This window comes from Podarcis filfolensis (genome assembly GCF_964270895.1).
Source record: "Podarcis filfolensis genome assembly, chromosome: 4".
NCBI classification, from domain to species: Eukaryota; Metazoa; Chordata; class Lepidosauria; order Squamata; family Lacertidae; genus Podarcis; species Podarcis filfolensis.
The window spans coordinates 95,855,745-95,878,348 of record NC_139607.1 but is presented as its reverse complement, the minus strand read 5'-3'; the positions used below and the strand labels follow the sequence as shown (position 1 = coordinate 95,878,348).

General features: G+C 46.1%; 1 protein-coding gene across 1 annotated transcript in view; it reads right to left on the bottom strand.

The window, feature by feature from the left end:
- Positions 1–16,221: 16,221 nt before the first annotated feature.
- LOC310761832 (retinal guanylyl cyclase 2-like) overlaps positions 16,222–22,604 on the bottom strand; it is a gene marked incomplete at its 5' end in the record, with an annotated part of 299,090 nt that continues 292,707 nt past the window's right edge. Inside the window, one exon of the mRNA XM_083612029.1 lies at positions 16,222–16,612. The remainder of the gene's footprint in view (positions 16,613–22,604) is intronic.

Here is a 22,604-nt window from a genome sequence, read left to right as displayed (position 1 = left end):
CCAGGACATTTCTAAAGATAGCTTTAAAATGCGACGGTAAAAGATGCCTCTGGGCCTGTGCAGAGCAAGCTACTACATGCTCCCTGGAAATTCAATGCACACAATTCTCTGATGCCTGCCCTCCCCAGGGGCACTGTGGGGGCAGAGATATATGCTCAAGCTGGCCCCCTTTGCCACATGATTCTTAAGACATGGAAACTCTCACTGGTTGAGATAAGTTAGAAGTTTTGCGGCCGCAAGAATACTCCTGGCCCAGAAACGGAAGCAACAAGAACTCCCCACACTGGAAGATTGGCAAGTAAAGGTGGTTGAATATGTGGAGCTGGCGAAGCTGACGGGGAAGATTCGGAATCGCCGTGATGAACTGTTTCAAAAGGACTGGGGCAAATTTATACTTTATATGAAAGAAAATTGTAAACGCACCTATGGTGGACGTGCCCAAAGATTAAGGCCTTCTGGGAAATGATTTATAATGAAATGAAAAAGGTACTTAAGTATACCTTCCTGAAAAAACCAGAAGCTTTTCTCTTGGGCATAGTCGGCCATCTGGTGCCAAAGAAAGACAGAACTTTTTTTATGTATGCTACAACGGCAGCAAGAATACTTATAGCAAAGCACTGGAAGACTCAAGATCTACCCACTCTGGAAGAATGGCAGATGAAGTTGATTGACTGTATGGGACTGGCAGAAATGACCGGCAGAATCCGCGACCAGGGAGAAAAGGCAGCAGAAGAAGATTGGAAGAAATTCAAGGATTATCTACAGAAATATTATAAAATTAATGAACTTTGAAAAGATGTTGGTTCGAACTTTGGTGGTGTCTAGCTGTTATGATAAAGATAATGGGGATTATAATTGTTTATGTTATTAAATTTAAAAAAGTTGAATGGAAAATAAGGTTTTATTTTAAAAGGAATGTTAAGAGATTAGGATTTGCTGAATTAATAAGGTGAACTAGAGAACAAGAAGGGGAGGTATGAGGAAGTCAAAGAAACATGTGATTGAAAAACTGTTATTGAAACTGAATTGTTTTTAATATTTTTTTTCTTTTTCTTTTTGTGTTTATATAAAATTGGAAACTCTAATAAATATTTATTTAAAAAAAAAAGAAAATTGTAAACGGTTGAAAACGTTTGTAGGTTTAAGTTGAAATGTTTGGTAATGGGAAATTAAGGAGCTGATTTACTTATAAGAAGGTGATTGCTGAAAGATTGATATAAAGTAAAAAAAGTAAATACAGTGGTACCTCGGGTTACATACGCTTCAGGTTACAGACTCCGCTAACCCAGAAATAGTAACTTAGGTTAAGAACTTTGCTTCAGGATGAGAACAGAAATTGTGCTCTGATGGCGCAGCGTCAGCGGGAGGCCCCATTAGCGAAAGTGGTGCTTCAGGTTAAGAACAGTTTCAGGTTAAGTACAGACCTCCGGAACGAATTAAGTACTTAACCTGAGGTACCACTGTATATGAATGTGAAGAAATTGGTAAAGTGATATAGAAGTCTGTTGGAGGGAAGGAGGTTGATGCTTTATTTAAGCAATGCTTTAAGTTATGAATTTTTTGATACTGAAATGTAATGAAATATGGAAAACTTAATAAAAATTATATTTAAAAAAAAAAAGTTAGAAGTTGTGAGGGCAGACAGATGGTAAATTGCTCTTCCTCTGTCCAAACTGACCAGGGAAAGGCCATGTACAGTGGTACCTCGGGTTACATATGCTTCAGGTTACATACACTTCAGGTTACAGACTCCGCTAACCCAGAAATAGTGCTTCAGGTTAAGAACTTTGCTTCAGGATGAGAACAGAAATTGTGCTCTGGCGTCGTGGCAGCAGCAGGAGGCCCCATTAGCTAAAGTGGTGCTTCAGGTTAAGAACAGTTTCAGGTTAAGAACGGACCTCCGGAACGAATTAAGTTCTTAACCTGAGGTACCACTGTACAGACAAATTGTGGGGCTGGTTTTTTGTTGTTGTTTTTTGTTTGCTTGTTTTGTTTTGCACTAAAAAATTGGGACGCAAACATAAAATACTGTTGCATGAAAATGACATGCACGCTCCTGTCAAACCATCTTTGCAGCTGTCGAAAGCCCATTATAATTTCTGCACCACTGAACCGTGTTTGATGTGGAAAACAATACCAGATTTCATCTTGAGATAGCTTGAATTCTGTTATTAAAATGTCATGGGGTTAAAAGAAAAACAAGTTGCAATCATTTCTGGCATCCCTGAATGTCATCTGTCAGGCCTAAGTGCATTCACTTAATTGCTTGTTAATGACTTTGCAACCTCCATCAAGAGAACTGGGGACTTCACACACATAACACACACATGCACGTAATTACAGGGAGGATCGTCAAAATTATATTAAATTATCACCTCCAGGGTTCGAGTGTAGATTGAGAGAAAACTTGACCACAAAAATGAGAACTTGAGATCTTAGGCTTTAATGAGAAGAGAATAGATTAGCTGACTGGGAAGCGATGGAAACTGAAAAGACGAAAACACCCTAAAGGTGTTTAGAACTGGGCATAGAAGTTGGATTTCAAAATGGGATCTCTATTTATCTACAAGCAGGACTGGATTTAGGTTTGATGAGGCCCTAAGCTGCTGAAGGTAACGGGGCCCTTTATATGTCCAGCTGTCCTTTGTCAACAACAAAATGTCACTGTTTTTTGTATTGAATATATGCTATATGGTAATTTATGGACCTAATAGGTATCTCAAGCCATTTGCACATAACAAAATATGTATTTTGTCAAAGTAATTGTTGAACTGAAATACAATTAAGAAGTACATTAATAGTGAAATACAATTAAGAAGAAGCATATTAATAGTGAAATGATTATTACGCTCTAACTTAAAATGATTTTTTATTCACAACAAACTTAATAATACAAATACATTGGCATTTGGCAATAACAAAAGTTCCTTTAGAAACACAATTTACAAAGACTCACAATGAGCAAACCAGTGGTATTTTAGTACGTAAATCCGGCACTGCACATGGGGTTTCTAAGGCAGAAGACTGATGAGAAGAGAGACCATATATCGGTGGGAGACCATCTGCCCAAATACAATGGCCAATGGCCCAAGACAATCAGAGTTGTCCAAAAATATCTGGGTGGCGCCAGGTTGGGGGAGTTAGCTGCTTTGGTACTCAGCTCACTTCCTGTTATGTACTGAGTTGAATAGGATCCAAAATGCAGCAGTCTGATTGGTCCTAGAACAATAGGATTCAGAATTGGTGTACCGACCACCCAGCACACCTGAAGCCACCCTGTCAGACCTGCTGGAGGTGGTGGCGGGCTGGGTCTTGGAGTTCCCAAACCTACTGGTTTTGAGAGACTTCAACGTCCATGCCGATGCCGCTCCCTCCTCACAGGCTCTGGACCTAGTGACTTCCATGGCAACACTAGGGCTCTCCCAGTTTGTTTTGGGCCCCACTCATCAAGCAGGCCACACGCTGGATCTGATCTTTGGGGCTGGCATAGATGTGATCATGCTCCCCGCTGTGGAAGTGCCATGGTCTGATCACTACGCTCTGAAAGCCAAGATTGACTTCCCGCTCCTCCCCGGCTCGGGTGGCGAACCTATTTGGGCTCGTCCGCGAAAACTGATGGATCCTGATAGATTCCGATGAGCCTTGCGGAACCCTGCTCCTCCTGGCGACTCATTAGATGACCTTGTTGAGGACTGGAATAACCGGCTCTTGGCAGCCATTGATGAGATCGCGCCTAAGCGCCCTCTGCGACCCCGTCAAAACCGGGCACCTTGGTTTACTGAGGAGCTCCGGAAAATGAAGCGGGATCTCAGACGGCTAGAGCGAGTATGGCGACGGACTCGTGACGGAGCCTCAAGAACATCTTATAGGACCCTTATGAAAGCCTATGAGATGGCTATGAAAGCTGCTAAGAAATCTTACTTTGCAGCTTCCATTGCATCCGCTAGCTCTCGCCCGGCACAACCTTTTAGAATAATTAGGTCAATAACGTCCTTAGGAGGACAACCAAATTTAAGCACAAATTCGACCCACAGCTGTGAGGCATTCGCGAGCTTTTTTGCGGAGAAAGTCCTGTTGCTCCACCGTGACCTCCCTGCCAATTTAGATACAGTGACTGAACTGGAGGCCCCTCGACTGACTTCAGGTCCAGTGTTGGACCATTTCGATCGGATACTCCCTACTGATGTGGATAGATTCCTCCAAGTTGGTAGGCCCACCACCTGCCTCCTTGATCCGTGCCCATCTTGGCTGATTAGGGAGTGTCCAGATGTTGCGCGGACCCCCCTGGTTGAAATTATCAATTTGTCCATTGACACGGGGACATTCCCAGGGGAACTGAAGGAAGCAGTGGTGTGTCCACTCTTAAAGAAAACTTCATCAGATCCCTTAGACCTATCCAATTACCGCCCAGTTTCAAATCTTCCATACCTGGGTAAGGTAATTGAGAGAGTGGTTGCTGATCAGCTTGGTAGGTTTCTGGAGGAAACATCGGCATTAGATCCATTTCAGTCCAGTTTCCGTCCTGGTTTTGGGACGGAGACGGCTCTGGTTGCCCTAACAGATGATCTCCGTAGACAACTGGATCGAGGCGGGTCAGGACTGCTGATCCTTTTAGATTTGTCAGCAGCCTTTGACATGGTCAATCATGATCTTCTGGACCACCGCCTCGCAGACGTGGGGATACAGGGCATAGCCCGTAACTGGTTGTGCTCTTTTATCTCTGGTCGGGGACAGAGGGTGGCACTAGGGAGAGAAATGTCGTCGCGCCACTCCTTGGTGTGTGGAGTGCCGCAGGGCGCAATTCTCTCCCCGATGCTTTTTAACATCTTTATGCGCCCCCTTGCCCAGATTATCCGGAGCTTTGGGCTGGGCTGTCACCAATATGCTGATGACACTCACCTCTATCTGCTGATGGATGGCCACACCGACTCGGCCCCGAACAACTGACCAGATGCTTGGAAGCTGTGGCTGGATGGTTTCATGGGAGCCGATTGAAACTAAATCCTTCAAAGACAGAGGTCCTATGGCTAGGTCGGGATGGCATGGGGATGAGGGACCAACTCCCTTCTCTTGCGGGGGCCCAATTAGTGCCATTGCCTTCCGTTAAGAGTTTGGGTGTAATCCTTGACGCCTCCCTTTCCATGGAGGCGCAAGTTACAGCAACAGCCAAGGCGACATTTTTCCACCTTCGGCGCACCAAGCAGCTGGTCCCTTACCTTTCCCGCCCCGACCTGGCCACAGTGATCCATGCAACGGTCATCTCCAAGCTTGACTACTGTAATTCGCTCTACGCGGGGCTGCCCTTGAAGCTGTCCCAGAAACTCCAGCGGGTACAGAATGCTGCAGCGAGGCTCCTCACGGGGTCTCTGCCATGGGAGCATATTCACCCAGTGCTTTTCAAGCTGCACTGGCTCCCGGTGGAGTACAGGGTCAGATTTAAGGTGCTGCTTATGACCTTTAAAGCCCTTCACGGCCTAGGACCCTCGTACCTACGGGACCGCCTCACCCGGTATGCTCCACAGAGAGCCTCAAGGTCCATAAATAACAACACCCTAGTGGTCCCAGGCCCTAAGGAAGTTAGATTGGCTTCAACCAGAGCCAGGGCCTTTTCAACTCTGGCTCCGGCCTGGTGGAACGCTCTGCCTCATGAGACCAGGGCCCTGCAGGATCTGATTTCTTTCCGCAGGGCCTGTAAGACAGAGTTGTTCCGCCTGGCCTTTGGCTTGGAGCCAATTTGATTCCCTCCCTCCCTCTCTTTCTTTTTTCTTTTCCTTCTCCTCCTGCGATGAGGCTACATTTTAATATTTTAATGTTCCATTATTTTAATGTTGTTTTTTTATTTTTGTTTTTAAGTTGTTATCATTCATCTTGTTTTTATTATTGCTTGTAAGCCGCTCTGAGCCCAGCCTTGGCTGGGGAGGGCGGGGTATAAATAAAAAATTATTATTATTATTATAATGCAGCAGTCTGATTGGTCCACAGGAGCCACCCAATCCAGCTCCAGGTGGAAGTGAATCCACAACCTGATTGGCCTACAGGAGAATCCCAGAATTAGCCAATCACGTGCAACCCATTGTGTAAATAATGTATATAAAGCAGATATTTTGGGGGAACTTTCATTCCTCCTCACCACTATGAGCTGAATAAAGAGCATGAAATCCACTCTCGACTCTGAGTATATTTCACTTCCAAGGCATGGAGAAAAGAGAGAGTGAGTGAGTGAGAGAGAGAGAGAGAGAGGTACACTGCAGAGCACATGTATGTGTGTGTGCAGGCCCCACATTGGGAACGCTGTGCTTGTGTACTTGAAACGAAAGCAAACATTACGCCCACAAATAGCATCCCTCTGCCATGCTTACTCACCCAAATCAGAGCTGCCCCCGGCTGCTCAGAGGAGGCGGCGGCTGGTGCCATATGCCCTCCATTCAAGAAGGATGAGTAATGGCATGCCCAAACTCAAGCCACCCCGAACGCTTCCAGAAAAGAACATGTCCGCATTTGCCTGCGCGGAGCTCTTTATTTTCACAAGTGTTTAGCTGGCTGCGAGAATTCAGTTCTGTTTATTTATTTATTGGCTTCTGTTCCGGACGCGCGCAAGAAAAACCAAGCGCCTCCTCTGCTCCCGGGACAAGATGCAGAAAGGGGTACAAGGCTGAACCCCATAAGCCAATTCTGGCTTTCATTGAGAATCTCAGCCATCTCTCTCCCCCAGATTCAGCCGTTGTATAACACCTCTGGACTCTGGCCCAGAAAATGTGTGGTTTCTAAATGAAATATAGAAAGGGGTGTGTGTGTGTGTAATAACTTTTGTGCCAGCTAATTCCTCTGAAATGTAGGTGGCCCAAGAAATTGGCCTCGTCCCCATTTCATACTTTTAAAATGACTTGACGCTGGTATATATATATAAATTCTGCGCGAACTTAAAGGCGTTCAAGTAGCAACTCCGAAAGGGCATGTCAACAACCCCTTAGCTGCTAATACCCGTTTGTGATAATAAAAGGACCGAGCCAGGAATAGTTGGCTGCCAGAAGCCAGCATTTCAAGTAGTACCCAAAAAAATAAAAGAGGGCAGGTTGGTTTTGCAGTCCTTTGAAGGATTTTGGTGGAGGTGCTTTTAAAAAAAGAAAAAAAAAAGGTAGGAGGCCATAAAGGAAATTTGAAAATGGACATGTGGACTGTAACGTATTTTAACATTTCCTGTGCAAGAGTTTAAACTTGGTTAACGATTAATTCTTATTTTTCCAATAAGCATTTAAATGGTAATGTCTCGGAGGTAAATATGATCATCAAAGGTTTCGTCTCTCATTGGAGGGAAGTGGGAACAGGAGGAATGGAAAGCTTGTAGAAGTTTTGTTTTTTTGTTTTTTTAAAAAAAGCTTGTTTGCCCTTTTTATGAGTGCATGCCTGTCAATGAGAATACCGTATTTTTCGCTCTATAAGATGCACCAGACCACAAGACGCACCTAATTTTTGGAGGAGGAAAACAAGAAAAAAAATATTCTGAATCTCAGAAGCCAGAACCGCAAGAGGGATCGCTGCGCAGTGAAAGCAGCAATCCCTCTTGCTGTTCTGGCTTCTGGGATAGCTGCGCAGCCTGCATTTGCTCCATAAGACGCACACACATTTCCCCTTACTTTTTAGGAGGGGAAAAGTGAGTCTTATAGAGCAAAAAATACGGTACTCCTCACAATTGCTAATTATGTCTTGTAATAGGGGTGGACCAGGTGAATTTTGATCAACTTGCTGGTTCCAATTTGTACACACAAGATTAAGCCCTAAATGACTTGTGAGTCCCAAATATCCACACTGACCTGCCCGTGCTCTAAAATCAGCAAGGCAGGCCTATCTGGTGTTCCCTCCTCAGTCTTCTTCTTTTTTAGGCAATCACTTGTAGCCGAGTAAGATTGTATAGTTAAAGCTCTGGTTTTCCCAGTAGTGATGTATGAAAGTGAGAGCTGGACCATAAAGAAGGCTGATCGCCAAAGAATTGATGCTTTTGAATTCTGGTGCTGGAGGAGACTCTTGAGAGTCCCATGGGCTGCAAGAAGCAGTGGCGTAGCGTGGGGGGTGCAGGGGGGCCAGCCGCACCGGGCACAACATCTGGGGTTAGGGCAAATCCACGGGTTAGGGGGCGCAAATTACTTGCCTTGCCCCGGGTGCTGACAACCCATGCTACGCCACTGGCAAGAAGATCAAACACATTCATTCTTAAGGAAATTAGCCCTGAGTGCTCACTGGAAGGACAGATCCTGAAGCTGAGGCTCCAATACTTTGGCCACCTCATGAGAAGAGAAGACTCCCTGGAAAAGACCCTGATGTTGGGAAAGATGGAGGGCACAAGGAGAAGGGGACGACAGAGGACAAGATGGTTGGACAGTGTTCTCGAAGCTACCAGCATGAGTTTCACCAAACTGCGGGAGGCAGCGGAAGGCAGGAGTGCCTGGCGCGCTCTGGTCCAGGGGGTCACGAAGAGTCGGACACGACTAAATGACTAAACAACAACAACAAGAAGAAGATTGTCTTCCATAAACACAGTTTTAACAGTGAGTCCGTAAGTGACTGTGGAGGCCAATTCTGGATCCACACGTCCTTCCACAGTGGGGACATAGGTTTCCAGGTGGGAGTTGACTATGGTGAGGCTTTGCCAAGCATGCCTTCCTCTTCGCACGTTTCTCCCTTTTGTCCTGAGTTCAAGCATCTTCAAAGTCTATGATACCTTTGGTAAAGGCTGTTCTCCAACTGGAGCACTTGCAGGCCAGTGTTTCGCAGTTGTCAGTGTTTACACCACATTATTAAAGATAATCTTTAATCTATCTTGCAAGAGTCTTTAAACCTCTTTTGTTGACCACCAGCATTACACTTTTCATTTTTAAGTTCGGAATACAGTAGTTACTTTGGAAGACGATCATCAGGCATCCTCACAACATGACCAGTCCAACGAAATTGGTGTTGAAGAATCATCCCTTCAACACTGGTGATCTATGCGTCTTCCAGTACACTAGCATTAGTTCACCTGTCTTCCCAAGTGATGTGTAAAATTTTGTTGAGACACCGTTGATGGAATCTTTTGAGGAGTCAGAGACAATGTTTATAAGTGGTCCGCAAGGCCCACCTGGTGGTCCCTCCTCAGTACGACGTATATGGCATGGTCCCCCAGAAAGGGCCTTTTCAGTGGTGGCTCTCAATATTGGAAACTCCCTCCCTATCGTGGTGTGTCTGGCCCAACCCCTCTATGGTTTCCTGGCTGGAAAGCTTAAAGCCCACCAAAGCCGCCACATGGGAGATAGATTGTAGAAAAGGAAATATGAACTGGCCCCTCCCTGTAGCTTGACCAATCGTGGCTAGGAGAGGCTGGGAGCTAGATGGAGTCATAGATCTAAAAAAAAGCGTAGACTCACACACACTGGCCAGCTTCCATTTTGACTTGAAATGTTCGTTTGGGGCAGGGGACAGCAACCTTTTTCAGCCGTGGGCCGGTCCATCACCCCTCAGACCATGTAGTGGGCCAGACTATATTTGGGGGGAGGGATGAACGAATTCCTATGCCCCACAAATAACCCAGAGATGCATTTTAAATAAAAGCACACATTCTACTCATGTAAAAACACTAGGCAGGCCCCACAAATGACCCAGAGATGCATTTTAAATAAATACACACATTCTACTCATGTAAAAACACACTGATTCCTGGACCGTCCATGGGCTGGATTGAGAAGGCGATTGGGCCACATCCGGCCCCTGGGCCTTAGGTTGCCTACCCCTGGTTTGGGGCTTCTCAGAAGTATGTAAAAGCAAGAAACGGGCGGGAGGACTCTGGCCTGCATTGACACCCATCTGAGAGGTGCTGGAACTGTGTTCTGGCGTTCTCTGGCTGAAGAAAAGCACTGAGAAGAACCAACCATACCTGTAGGACCTGAGGTCAGACCCTCACAGAGACATTTCCCCGAGAAACCAAACACCTCCTACAGGACCTCAGGGGTGCAGAGAGTTCATCAAACTGGAGACGCTGAAATGGAAGAGGCATGCCCACCTTCAGACCGGAGGTCCTTTGAGAATCTAAAGCTACCTAAAAGAGGAGGAGCCTGAGAGAGGTCATCCAGGGAAGGAGGCTCAAAAAAAGATCTCAACCTTCTCTCAGCTTTGGTGGGAGCAACTTCTTTGCTTGGAGCTGTCCGTGGTCCTGAAATGTCTGGCCTGCCTTGCTGCAGGCATCAGACCTCACGCCCCCTTTCCACCTGATAACATGCATCAACTAATCTGGTGCACCCAGGCGCTTGGACGAAGCCATCAAGTGAGCAGGCAAGCCAGCAGGGCCGGCCCTGTCATGAGGCAACATGCTCAAGTGGCAGGTGGTTGGGGCAGCCCTGAAGCTGTTTCTCCTGAGACCTCTGACTGTTGGAAGATGGGACATTTGTCCTGCATATAGTCAGTAGTGCTTAGTTTGTTTTTGGTTGTTACTTTGTTAATGTTGTAAATATTGTTTTGTGGATTATGAGTGCTCTAATGCTCTGTGAAATCTAATCTAATCATCTAATCTAATCTGATTTTTCTTGTACGTTTCTGAGCACAATTCAAAGTGCTGGTGCTGACCTTGAAAGCCCTAAACGGCCTCGGCCCAGTATCCCTGAAGGAGCGTCTCCACCCCCATCATTCATCCTGGACACTGAGGTCCAGCGCTGACGGCCTTCTGGCAGTTCCCTCATTGCGAGAAGCAAAGCTACAGGGACCCAGGCAGAGGGCCTTCTCAGTGGTGGCCCCCACCCTGTGGAACACCCTCCCACCAGATGTCAAAGAGATAAACAACTACCTAACATTTAGAAGACATCTGAAGGCAGCCCTGTTCAGGGAAGTTTTTAATGTGTGACATTTTATTGTATTTTTCATTTTTGTTGGAAGCCACCCCGAGTGGCTGGGGAAACCTAGCCAGATGGGCGGATTACAAATAATAAATTGTTGTTGTTGTTGTTGTTGTCCCAAAACACCTGGAGGGCCGAGTTTGGCCACCACTGCCCTAAGCAAAGCAGGATTTAATGGCAGGCTGATGAAACAGTAAGGGTGTAGGGTTTGAGCTCAGGGTGCTAACAGGAGCTGGGTTCACACTGTGAGCACTGGGCTGAAGGTGACGCCAAGAGTCAAGCAGCTTGGTGTTTGTTACTGCTACCTGCAATAAGCGAAGGTGAAATAATTGAGAGGTGGGACGCGGGTGGCGCTGTGGGTTAAACCACAGAGCCTAGGAGTTGCCAATCAGAAGGTTGACGGTTCGAATCCCCGCGACGGGGTGAGCTCCCGTTGCTCGGTCCCTGCTCCTGCCAACCTAGCAGTTCGAAAGCATGTCAAAGTGCAAGTAGATAAATAGGTACCACTCTGGTGGGAAGGTAAACGGCGTTTCCGTGTACTGCTCTGGTTCGCCAGAAGCGGCTTAGTCATGTTGGCCACATGACCTGGAAGCTGTACGCCGGCTCCCTCGGCCAGTAAAGCGAGATGAGCGCCGCAACCCCAGAGTCGGCCACGACTGGACCTAATGGTCAGGGTTCCCTTTACCTTTTATGCCTCTTTGGACATATTCCTAGGATCCTGGGGGCAGAAGGGCCTGCTAATTGCTGAGTTTTACAAGCCACACAACTTGGCAATGCTGCAGACCTGACTCGGGTGGCAAGAGTTATAAAATATGGATGGAGACATTTAATTTTTGTTTTTGTTTTTTTTCCACATGTTGCACTCAATTTTATTTATACAAAACGCCTTGAGTGAAAAGAAGAAAACAACTGCTGGTCATTTGCCAAGCAAGTCAGTCCCTTTTGCCATCTGGAGGCAAGCTGGTTACTTGACACCCCCCCCCCTTTTTTCCCCTTTAGTGAATTATTATTCTTTATTGATTAAAAAATTTACATGTCTATACAAACATTATGTACTATCTCTTAACAGGTAAAAAGAAAAGAAAAGTATATAAAATAGAAAATTTATAAAGAAATAAAAAATAAAGAAGTAGCAAAGACAAGAAAGAAAGAAATAATAATAAAAAAGAGACAAAGTTATTTACATAGTACTTGGCATTCTTAGCATTGTTGGTCCGCATTTTCTTCAACCCTTTCTTGTTGTGTTTCTTTGCAAAATGCGTGTTCTGCAGGAACTTGGGATCAACCCCCTTCAGAGATTCATATCTATTTGATCTGGGTTTCCTAATGCCATTTCTGTGCCGCTTGCGAGACCATAGCTGTCAACGTTTCCCTTTTTTTATGGGAAATTCCCTTATTCCGAATAGGATTCCTCGCAAGAAAAGGGAAAAGTTGGCAGCTATGTGCGAGACTGGTTGTGTGTGGTGTGGTTCTTGGACTTGGCCATGGCTTAAACTTGAAGCTCTGCCACAGTTCAGGGCAAAACCGGAAGAGCACGGAGACATTTAGTTTAGTTCTCATTTCGATACCAGGATGTTACGGAAGTCAATGTTGAAGGCCGAAAGCGAGGCATGAAAAGTTCCAAGCGTCTGCACTGCAGCACCACATAAAAGGGTGCGAACATTACCCTACCTGGAAGACAGCTGGATGGACATGCAGCTGCTGTCTTGTGGCCACCTCAGTAAAAACCAGCGCTGGAATGTCAGAGATAGCATATGGGAGAGGGTGTTAATGGCTTCCAGGAAGCCCAAGGAATTCTCTGGTCCTCTGCCAGCATAGATGGTTATTTCCTCCCTTATCCATTTTGAACTCTCTTCTACCAAAAACGACTCTCTCCCTGCAAAATGCACTTCCATTTGCAGAAGGCGAAGGGGCGCAGAAGAGATTACATTTGCTTGGCTCTGATATATCCTTTTTAAAAAATAATAAAATAAATGATTTTATTTGCTCAACACATAACAACAACAACAACAACAAGACAAATTACACCATAATAAGAATATCATCAGTTGCACATTACATAAAGAATTACCGTATTACCGCACCTAGTTTTTTGGGGGGGAAATAAAGGGGGGGAATTATTTTCTCCCCCCCCAGCCCCAAAGAGCAAAGAAGCCAACGCACAACCTCTCCAGCCGGGAGAGGCTGAGCGTGGCTTTGGCAGAAGTCAAGACAGCTAGCGGGATGGATGCCACTCGCTGTCTTGGCTTCGTTTTTAGCCGCGGGGCTGGGGCTGGGGAAGCCTGAGCTTCCCCTGACCCCAGCCCCCAGAACGGGTCCAGGAGCGATGGCGAGGTTGCGCGCAATCTCGCCGTTGCTCCTGGAGCTTGCTGCTATCCACAAGCCTTCGGAGCCCGGCGGGAACTCCCACCGGGCTCCGAAGGCTTGTGGATATCTGCCCGAAGCCCGTGGTGCGCAACGCTGCGCTCCCAGGGCTTCGGGCTGCAGTCTACTATCCGCAAGTCTTGGGAGCCCTGCGGGAACTCCCACCGCGCTCCGAAGGCTTGTGGATAGCTTCCTGAAGCCTGGAGAGCAAGAGGGGTCGGTGCGCACCAACCCCTCTCGTGCTCCAGGCTTCAGCGAAAGCCTGCATTCGCTCCATAGGACGCACACACATTTCCCCTTCATTTTTGGAGGGGGAAAAGTGCGCCCTATAGGGTGAAAAATACGGTAATATGAATTTCATAATCCATAAACTGTAATGGTCTCTTCCTTTTAAATCCAACTTCTCATCTACAGTGGTACCTCAGGTTACATATGCTTCAGGTTACATACGCTTCAGGTTACAGACTCCGCTAACCCAGAAATAGTGCTTCAGGTTAAGAACTTTGCTTCAGGATGAGAACAGAAATCGTGCTCTGGCGGCGCGGCAGCAGCAGGAGGCCCCATTAGCTAAAGTGGTGCTTCAGGTTAAGAACAGTTTCAGGTTAAGAACGGACTTCCGGAACAAATTAAGTACTTAACCCGAGGTACCACTGTACTCCATAAATCTAATTGCCATTCTTTGCTGCCAATACATCTTATTGCTATCATCTCAAATCACTTCAGAATACAGTGGACGCTCGGGTTGCGAACGTGATCCATGCGGGAAGCACGTTCGCAACCCGCAGCATTCGCAACCCGTAGCGCCGCATGTGTGCACGTGTGAATCACAATTCGGTGCTTCTGCGCATGCGCAAAGTGCAATTTAGTGCTTCTGTGCAAGCGCCGAAACCCAGAAGTAGCCAGTTCCAGTACTTCTGGGTTCGGTGCGGTGCGCAACTCGAAATTGCGCAACCCGAAGTGTCTGTAACCCGAGGTATGACTGTTTGTTATATCATATAACTAGTGAATGATATTGCTGGTATTATTCAAATGCCGCTACAGATTTTAAGTCAGCATTATTAATTTTCAAATATATTTTAAATGCTTCCTGTTTTGAAATAAATTCTTTCCTTGGTTTGTTCTTTAATTTTTCGGATAGGCTGTCTAATTCAGAATAGTCAATCATTGGTGTATGGTGAACTCCAATAAAACAGTACTCAGAGTAGGCCCATTGAAATAAATGGTCTTGCGCTATAGTAGATGGCTTGGGGAAGAGGTCGAGCCTGTGTTTGGCACAAAAAGGCAAATTCCGTGCTAGCGATTATGAGGAAGGGAATCGAAAATAAAACTGCTGGCATCGTAATACTGTTGTAGAAATGGCAAGACCGCTTTTCGAATACCCTTTGCGGTTGGCGTTGCCTCACCTCAAAAAGGATATTGCAAAGTTGGGAAATGTTTGGAAAAGGAAAACCAAAATGATTAAGGGGATGGAGCAACTGCCGTATGAAGAACAGCCGCAGCATTTGAGACTTTAGAGAAAAGGCGAGCAAGCGGTGATACAATAGAGGTTTATAAAATTATTTACGGTAGAGAAAAGTTTTCCTCCTTGTCTCGCAACACTATAAATCGATGGGTGTTGGAAGATTCAGAACAGATAAAAGTCTTTCTTCACACAGCACAAAGTATAAGTATAGAACGTGCTTCTGCGGGGGGCGGAGATTGCAACCAAATCGGATGGCTAAATCGGATTGGATAAATTCATGGTAGAAAGGGCTATGAGGAAATTCATGGAGCAGAAAACTGAACAGAGGTGTTAGCATTGTAATCAGGAAAAGCTAATGCATCTGAATGTATCCTAAATGGCTACGTGTGCAGAGGAAGGCAACCAAGATGATCCAGGGTCTGGAAACAAATCTGTGATGGCCTGGGAATCTGATTCAGAAGCTGAATCTGAGGAGTCCCAGCCTGCACAGGAGTCCCCGCCTCCAGGGCCGGCTGAGCTGGGGCAGGGGCTTGAATCTGAAGGTCCTGCACCTGTGCCAGATCCTCAGGAGCAGACACCAGATGTATCCACTCTGGCTCCGGAGGTGATTGAGGACCCATTGCCTGCAGGTGCGCCTCTCCCAGCCCTGTCAGGGGAAGGTGAAGCTGCCCCTGGGTCCAGTAACCCTCCAGCCTCTCCTGAGCTACAGAGGCTCAGCTCAGAGAGGCGGAGGGAACTAAGTTCTCTCAGGAGGAGTGCTCGCCTTAAGGCCAGGAGAGGCGGGTCACCTGTGGGCCGGGACCACCCCTGGCCTCAGAGGAGATAAAGGCCAGTCAGCCCAGTCCCAGGTTGCGGGAGCAATGTCGTTGGAAACCTGTTTCTGCCAGCACCCAGACCTGTTCTTCCGGGGTTCCTGACCACGCCCGGCTTCTTGCTTTGGACCCTGCTTCACCCTTGGTGGACAGTCTCCAGACCCTCGACCCAGGACTGGACTCCTCTCGGTAACCCCCCCCCCCGGGTCCAGCACAAAAACCTTATGAGGAACAGTTGAAGGAGCTGGGTATGTTTAGCCTGGAGAAGAGGAGACTGAGAGGAGATATGATAGCCATCTTCAAATATCTCAAGGGCTGCCACATGGAAGACGGAGCAAGCTTGTTTTTCTCCTGCTCTGGAGGGTAGGATTCGAACCAATGGCGTCAAGTTACAAGAAAAGAGATCCCAACTCAACATCAGGAAGAACTTTCTGACAGCAAGAACTTTTTGACAGACTCCCTCAGAAGGTGGTGGGCTCTCCTTCCTTGGAGGTTTTTAAGCAGAGGCTGGATGGCCATCTGTCATGGATGCTTTAGCTGAGATTCCTGCATTGCAGAGGGTTGGACTAGATGGCCCTTGGGTACGGTTGGCATATTTCGAGCAGTGAAAATCCAGACAGAAAAGTGGTTGTCATGAATGATCCAGCTCCCAGGCAAGGGTTGCTGCCAAATGAAGAAAGCAGCCAGGAACAAAGAGGTTTAATTGTCATTCAGGATGAGCCCCGCTAGTGCCAATTCCCCCGCCCCTTGGAATGCCAGCTGATAAGGGAATGGCTGAGAGCAAACTAGAACACAGTCAAAGCTCGTCGGAAGCACAAACAGGCGGGAAAGAGTTAAGAATGGTCAGTAATACCCAAGGCAACACTATGACCACATACAATGATATGATATCAATATACACTCTGAAAGTCTTTGAAGACTATGCAAGTCTCTGAAAGAAGCAATTTATCAGATTCTTATCTGGGGAAAACAGGCTGTAAAGCTTTGTTTATGGCGTCCAAAGCTGCCGAAGTAGTTCGCAAACAGACGTTGTGAACAGTGATTCCGGATAGACTCACTGTTTCATGAAATTCTTCTTCAGCACAGCAGAAGGATACAGAAATGCTTCATAAACCCATCTATATGGTGAATGGAAAAGTCTAACAACAATTGCTATGGAGCAGCGGTCATAAAGTTATGTAGTCACTGCTGACTTTCATATTATATAAAGAGTGTATATTGATATCGTACCATTGTATTTGGTCATCGTGTTGCCTTGGATATTACTGACTATTGTTTGCAACACAGGGGTTAAATTGTTTGGTTACGGGAAAGAGTTAAGAGACAGCCTCTCAGAGAGTGGGAAAGAGGAGGGCTCTGACCCACTCAATCCGAGGTCTCGATGAATGGGAGGGCTGCAAGACAGGAAGCAAAACAAGACGTATGAACCGAAAGTTCCGTTGCTTCTGGTCTCGCCGGAAGCAGTCTTCAGAAGGGTCATCTTGACTGACGATGGTGGAGGCTGTGTAAAGCCGCCCAGAGCTATCTGTTTATTTTCACAACAAATCGTCCTTTTTAATTAACTACCCTCACTGTGTTATCAAGCCGGGGACTGGACTCTGGACAGCGGTTGAGCTTTTTAAAAAAGTTTTGCTCAAAATTGCTGGGTTGTTGTTTTTTGTAAATTCGCAATTTTATGGCAAATCGGCAAAGGCAACACTGACAACATGGGTTGCCATACATGGGATGCCAGATTTCCCCGGACGGTTTTCCTGATTTCCGCCTGGACACTGCTGCTGACTGCGGTATACTGTATATGTCCAGGAAATTCCAGCAACCCTACGCCTTCCAACTCTTCTATGACTGGTATGGAAGTGCACCTGGCTGCGTCACCTGCTTCAAGCTGAAGCAGAAATTACCGTATTTTTCGCTCTATAAGATGCACCAGACCACAAGACGCACCTAGTTTTTGGAGGAGGAAAACAAGGAAAAAAATATTCTGAATCTCAGAAGCCAGAACAGCAAGAGGGATCGCTGTGCAGTGAAAGCAGCAATCCCTCTTGCTGTTCTGGCTTCTGGGATAGCTGCGCAGCCTGCATTCGCTCCATAAGACGCGCACACATTTCCCCTTACTTTTTAGGAGGGGAAAAAGTGAGTCTTATAGAGCAAAAAATACGGTACATGGTTAATAGGCATGAAAGCAAAGATTCCACTATTGCATGTGCTAAGCGAAGAGACAGAGCGTATCACAAACATTTTGGTAGGATTTCCAACGCATTCATTTCAGCATCTGGCTAACTGATGGCTTCTAACATCACTTGAAGCCATTTTTATTTATTTTTTGTTAAGGAGCGGGAGAGGAAATCTCTCCTAAAGTGGGATTGAGCTGCGCACCGCACTGCCTGGGAAAGAGATTGGGGAGAGTTATTGCAATTCCCGAAGCCTTTAGCCATACAGTGCAGGTGCAGAATTAAAAGGGGGGGTAGGTGGGGGGCGAGAAAGGCTTCAGGGCTCCGGTGCTGGTATAAATCAGAGGTTGTTTCGCGCACGGAAAGATTATAACAGAACTGGAAAGGGTGCAGGGAGAGAGCAAGAGATTACTGTGATCATGTTGCACGTTCTGCGGGAGAGGACGATATGATGATGATGATGATGGGTTTTGCAAGAGGAGGTGAAATTGGAGGCAGCAGGTTCTGCAGCCTGCAAAGGGGAGAATCAAAGGGAATTTCCACACAAAGAGAAACGGACCAACCTGTCCCTTTCGATTTCTCTCCGTTTTGCAGCTTTCCAAACTTGAATTCATTTTGCCACATTTCCACCACATCAGTTTGCGATTTTTTAATGGAAAAAAAATGTTCTCCTAAAAAAAAAAAATCACATGCATTTCCTCTGCATTTCACATAATATACATGTGTAAATGATGTGCATTTTGCAAAGGACACATTTTTATTTTTGTTGCAATTCCCCCTAATCCAATTCATTCTTATGTGTTATTGTCACTAATGCGTTCGTACAAGGTGTGGCCGGAAAGCTCGGTGAATGGCCACAGAAATCGGACAGAGAAAAATACTTGAAGTACCTTACAGGCCTTCAAAGTAGGCCCCGTCTGATACAATGCACCGTTGACAACATTCGTAGGACTGTTAGAAACTTCTGGAGAAGTCCTTTTTTCGTACTGCTTTCCGCTCCCTCGTCACAGCAGCTTGGATGTGTGAAATGTTGGTAAAATCTGTGCCCTTTCAGTGCAGATTTCAGTTTTGGAAAAAGAAAGAAATCCGGTGGGGCCAGATGGGGAGAATATGGAGGAGGGGACAACTCAGTAACCTCATTTTTACATATCAATGACTCCTCTTCTTCTCTTTCTATAGTTCATTTTACATATCATAAATCCCTGCATAATTTACAGAAACTATACCATTAAGTATCCCATTATTACATCTGTCAAAACTTATTTACACTGTTGGATTTATCTTAATGCTGCCAGCGTTTTCAGCTGTATACAGTTATTTCCCATATATTCAATAAACGTTTTCCAATCTTCTCTAAACGTATGTTCTTCTTGTTCTCTTATTCTGTATGTTAAGTCTGCAAGCTACACATATTCTGTCAACTTAAGTTGCCATTCTTCTTTGGGGCAAGTAACATTCTTGCTTCTGTAGAAGCACACATAAATAAATTTCTATACAATTTTGGTAGTTCTGTCCCTATAATTCCCAAAAGAAAATCTTCTGGGGTTTTTTTAAATTAAAGTTATTTTGAACAGCCTTTTCAATTCATTGCATATCATTTCCCAGTAGTCTTTAACCCTACTACAAGACCACTATATGTGCATCTAATCTTGCCCCGTTCTAAAATTTATGTATTGGTGTGTGTTTTTCTTTTCGTAAATCTACCAAAGAGCAGAGGTGAAGAGTTTGTGTGCTGTGTCCCTTCTTCTGATAAGAAATGTTCTGGGAGGGTGGGAGACAAAATTGGGGGGTTGAGGAGGGTCAGTTGGTGAGGAATATCCCTGTTTTCATCTGAGGAATGTTGGAAGGTATGGACTGGAAGTAGAACATTTTCAATCCCGGCTAGTAGCTATTCATCAACTTGTCCTCCATGAATTTGTCTAATCCTCTTTTCAAGTCTTCCACGTTGGTGGTCATCACTAAATCTTGTGGGAGTGAATGCCATCGTTTAACTATGCACTGTGTGGAAAAGCACTTTCTTTCTTCTGCCCTAAATCTTCCAGCGTTGTTCACCTTCATCGGATGCCCCCAATTCTTCTATTAAGGGAACATTTCTCTCTCCACTTTTCCCACAGCACACATAATCCATCCTCACTCAAAATCGTGATATTTCATTTCTGATTGACACCTGCGCTTTGCATAGATAGGTAAAGGGACCCCTGACCATTAGGTCCAGTCGTGGCTGACTCTGGGGTTGCGGCGCACATCTTGCTTTATTGGCCGAAGGAGCCGGTGTACAGCTTCCAGGTCATGTGGCCAGCATGACTAAGCCGCTCTGGCGAACCAGAGCAGTGCACGGAAACGCCGTTTACCTTCCCGCCGGAGCGGTACCTATTTATCTACTTGCACTAGCATGCTTTCAAACTGCTAGGTTGGCAGGAGCTGGGACCGAGCAACAGAAGCTCACCCTGTAACGGGGATTCGAACCACCGACCTTCTGATCAGCAAGTCCTAGGCTCTGTGGTTTAACCCACAGCCCCACCCGCATCCCATTTGCATAGATAGTTGTTTAGTCATTTAGTCGTGTCTGACTCTTCGTGACCCCATGGACCAGAGCACGCCAGGCACTCCTGTCTTCCACAGCCTCCCGCATTTTAGTCAAACTCATGCTGGTAGCTTTGAGAACACTGTCCCACCATCTCATCCTCTGTCGTCCCCTTCTCCTTGTGCCCCCCATCTTTCCCAACATCAGGGTCTTTTCCAGGGAGTCTTCTCTTCTCATGAGGTGGCCAAAGTCTTGGAGCCTCAGCTTCACGATCTGTCCTTCCAGTGAGCACTCAGGGCTGATTTCCTTCAGAATGGAGAGGTTTGGTCTTCTTGCAGTCCATGGGACTCTAAAGAGTCTCCTCCAGCACCATAATTCAAAAGCATCAATTCTTTGGCGATCAGCCTTCTTTATGGTCCAGCTCTCACTTCCATACATCACTACTGGGAAAGTACCTAGATACCTAACTGCTAACGTGTGATTAATCTCTGGGCTGTGATTATACCGTCAATGCAAGAATATTTGATCGGTGCTCAAAATGCGGGAAGGTCACAAGCGAGACTTTTCTTTTGCCAGCACTGAGTCCTTGCATACTTTTAAAAAAATGGACACAAACTGCCAGAAACCCAGGCCTGTTGTGTGTCGACGATATGCCCTCGCTGCATATATTTCAATGCCCTCTGCTATCTTCTCTGTGCGGGAAGTGAAGCCTCTCCACACCTCCCTCTTGCAACCATTTGCCAGTTCCTGCCTGTAAGAACCGGTGTAAACAACATCATAAATATAGAAAGAAATCAGAGCATATTTTTAGCTGCCCTGAGCTCTGCTCTTGAGAGGCAGAACAATAAACATTCCTGTTTGGATCTGGAAAGGCAAGGCAGCGGGAATGACACTAACCTGATATGTAAGTAACCACTGCAAAGCGGCCAAGAGATCTTTACTGTTGGTAGGGATGGGGGAGGAACTCAATTCAGTTCACGTTTAAAGGTGAACCCACATAATTTACGCTGCCGGGAACAATGATCAGACTGAAACACAACCATCCTTCAAAGTTTGCGCTTCCCTGAATTTTGCGATGCAGCTGTCCGGCCAAGAAATCAAAGAATTATAGAGTTGGAAGGGACGACAAGACTCATCTAGTCCAAACCCCTGCAATGCAGGGATCATTTGCCCAATGTGGAGCTTGACCCTGAGACGAGGAGTCTCCTTCTCTACTGACTGAGCTACCCCAAAGATGCATATGCGGAGGTATAGTGTGCATAAAACTGCATATAATTCTTAAAAAATCATCCAAGATGGAAATTGCTTTGCTGTGATATGACCAGAGCTGTCTGTCCCATTGGGTTTACTGGTGCGTTGTGCCAGGGTGCCAGGCTCTCAGGGGCGCCCCAGCGAGTGGGGGAGCTGCGCGGCTTTGCTGCCGGCCTCCCCTTTCCCTCCTGCACGCCCGGCAGCTGCACCCCATCAACCATATGGCAGGCGGATGTGCAGCTTGCCTCCCAAGACTCCGCAGGAGGAGAGCGATCCACTGCAGAGGCTTGGGAAAAGGTTGACAACTCTGGGAAAGGGGGGGTGGGGCGCCAGAGGGATCTTTGCACCACGGCGCCAGATATGCTTAAGACTGCCCTGGATATGACATGTACAAATGTGCATATTGGGAGAAAGTCACACTGCTTCTCATGACACAGATAGGTAGCCGTGTTGGTCTGCCATAGTCAAAACAAAAAAAATTTTTGCCTTCCAGTAGCACCTTAAAGACCAACTAAGTTAGTTCTTGGTATGAGCTTTCGTGTGCATGCACACTTCTTCAGATACACTGAAACAGAAGTTGCCAGATCATTCAGCTCTCTATATTGGACAAACAGGCCAAGCCTTACGCCAAAGAATAAACAGACATAAATCGGACATCAAGAATCACAAGACAGAGAAACCAGTAGGAGAACACTTCAATCTCCCAGGACATTCTATACAAGATCTCAAAGTAGCTGTATTACTACAAAGGAATTTCAGAAATAGACTGGAAAGAGAAGCTGCTGAATTGCAACTCATTGCCAAACTTAAAACCATGGAGAGACCTGGTCTGAACAAAGACATTGGATTCTTATCTCATTATACATGACAAAGCCATTTTTCACCTTCTCACCCCTTGCTTTTTCCTGTAAGACCTATTGCAGTCGTTAAGAGTCGTCAACAGGCTCATCACAGCTATCTGCCAATCACCAATTCCCACCACCCTTCTGAGTAATACCCCTCCCCACCTTCTCACTATATAGAAGGATCTGGCAACTTCTGTTTCAGTGTATCTGAAGAAGTGTGCATGCACACGAAAGCTCATACCAAGAACTAACTTAGTTGGTCTTTAAGGTGCTACTGGAAGGAAAAAAAATTTTTTGCTTCTCATGAGGACACAAAGGAATG